The 2,327-nt window shown below is 36.8% G+C and overlaps 1 long non-coding RNA gene across 1 annotated transcript; it reads right to left on the bottom strand.

Annotated features, from left to right (window-relative positions):
- Positions 1–472: 472 nt before the first annotated feature.
- On the bottom strand, positions 473–908 carry LOC125553798. The gene is made up of 2 exons (XR_007304209.1): positions 835–908; positions 473–764 (listed from the first exon to the last, which is right to left on the bottom strand). It is a non-coding gene; the product is annotated as an uncharacterized LOC125553798 (long non-coding RNA).
- Between the last annotated feature and the right edge of the window lie 1,419 nt (positions 909–2,327).

Raw genomic sequence — 2,327 nt, 5'->3', positions numbered from 1 at the left:
GTCGCTACCATACCAGGGACGAAGCGATAGATAGGTCATCGGCGTCCACGCAATGTTCCCGTAGTATGGAGTATGAAGTATGTAGCATGTAGTATTAAGCAAGTAAAAAAATATGGATTATATGATATAAAAAACGAGTGTATGTAGTATTGTAGTATATTTGATCATGTGCCGCCCCCGGCGAGTACCTAGTATTTCAAAACACTAGTATAAAGTATGTAGTATGTAGCAGCCAGCGAGTATAAAGTACATGTTAACATAAATTTAATTTTATACTTCCAGTTGATCATGCATCTGATAGGCATTACAGGGTCTAGTGGGTATATCTTGCATGCATACATGATTTCAGCCATGGAACATAGCCGTGCTAGCATTCACATCTACGCGAAAAAAGGATCTCCGTGAAGGACTCTAGCAACCTCTTCTGAATTGTGTCTATTCAATTGAAGACACCGGCAAGATCTTCATCCACTGAACAAGAAAAAAATAATTTCATGGAGGGTTCTGGGCACCAATCTTCCTCAAGCTGACGGTGGCGTCGGAGAGTATGAAAACGACGCACGGTCGGCCGATGCTGCAGAGCACAACCTAGAGATGTAGCTCCTACAAAATATCTTAACGATATGCCATGAACATGGAGCTTGGAGTAGAACGTCATCATCGCGTTATCTTGGCAACTCGGATCTAGGCCGCCGACGGCCACGTACTTTGTCCATGTCGCTGGAGAATCGATCAAGTAGAAGCAACATAATGGAGGCTCAAACCTACAATACGAGAGATCATATCAGTGGTTTATCAATCATGTATGCATACAACAAGAATTAACATTAATACCTACGTCTTCTCATCTCCTGTGGAACATGGTGTTGACGAATGCTTTTGAGAAGGGCTCTATATATCAGAGGTAGTTATACCTCGGCACCCGATGGCCACAAAAATAAGGACGACTAGTAAATCTAATTTCAAAAAAGGAAAACAACCAACTAGCTTCACAATCCAAACCCGTTAATTAATACCCACTTCGAGACTAGATCTGACGGCAACGGGAGCAGAGGTAACTATCACCTAGTGGTAGGATGTATTTTCCCTATATATATATATATATATATATATATATATATATATAGGAGTAGGATTTTCTACAAGTGCTTGCCACAAAACTAGTTAAGGGTTTCAACAGTGCAAAAGTTCTCAAAAATTCTGAAAAAAATACTGAACCAACACACCTATAATATAACATGATCCAACGGAGGGATTAAAAAAATACGACTGTATGTGTCCTGGACAAAAAAACAAATAGTTCAGTATATATTTATGTCGCAGTGAGCTGAAATGCTTATTATTTTTGCCGAGGACACATAGATGCATATTTTGACAATCCCTCCGTTGGATCATCTTATTACATTAGAGAGATGCTCCCATATTTATTTCATATTTTTTGATAACTTTTGAACCGTTAAAAGTTTAGGGACACTTAACTAGTTCTGTGGCAAGCTATGGTAGGATTTTCTACAAGTGCTTGCCACAGAACTAGTTAAGGGTTTCAACGATGCAAAAGTTCTCAAAAATTCTGAAAAAAATACTGAACCAACACACCTATAATATAACATGATCCAACGGAGGGATTAAAAAAATATGACTGTATGTGTCATGGACAAAAAAAAACAAATAGTTCAGTATATATTTATGTCGCAGTGAGCTGAAATGCTTATTATTTTTGCCGAGGACACATAGATGCATATTTTGACAATCCCTCCGTTGGATCATCTTATTACATTAGAGATATGCTCCCATATGTATTTCATATTTTTTGATAACTTTTGAACCGTTAAAAGTTTAGGGACACTTAACTAGTTCTGTGGCAAGCTATGGTAGGATTTTCTACAAGTGCTTGCCACAGAACTAGTTAAGGGTTTCAACGATGCAAAAGTTCTCAAAAATTCTGAAAAAAATACTGAACCAACACACCTATAATATAACATGATCCAACGGAGGGATTAAAAAAATATGACTGTATGTGTCATGGACAAAAAAAAACAAATAGTTCAGTATATATTTATGTCGCAGTGAGCTGAAATGCTTATTATTTTTGCCGAGGACACATAGATGCATATTTTGACAATCCCTCCGTTGGATCATCTTATTACATTAGAGAGATGCTCCCATATTTATTTCATATTTTTTGATAACTTTTGAACCGTTAAAAGTTTAGGGACACTTAACTAGTTCTGTGGCAAGCTATGGTAGACACAGTTTTACCTATATATATATATATATATATATATAAATATATATATACATATGGCTATTCTGTTTCGCGTAAAAGA

This window comes from Triticum urartu, chromosome 4 (assembly GCF_003073215.2).
Source record: "Triticum urartu cultivar G1812 chromosome 4, Tu2.1, whole genome shotgun sequence".
Lineage (NCBI taxonomy): Eukaryota > Viridiplantae > Streptophyta > Magnoliopsida > Poales > Poaceae > Triticum > Triticum urartu.
The sequence above is the reverse complement of the archived record's forward strand: the minus strand, read 5'-3'. Positions and strand labels throughout refer to the sequence as shown.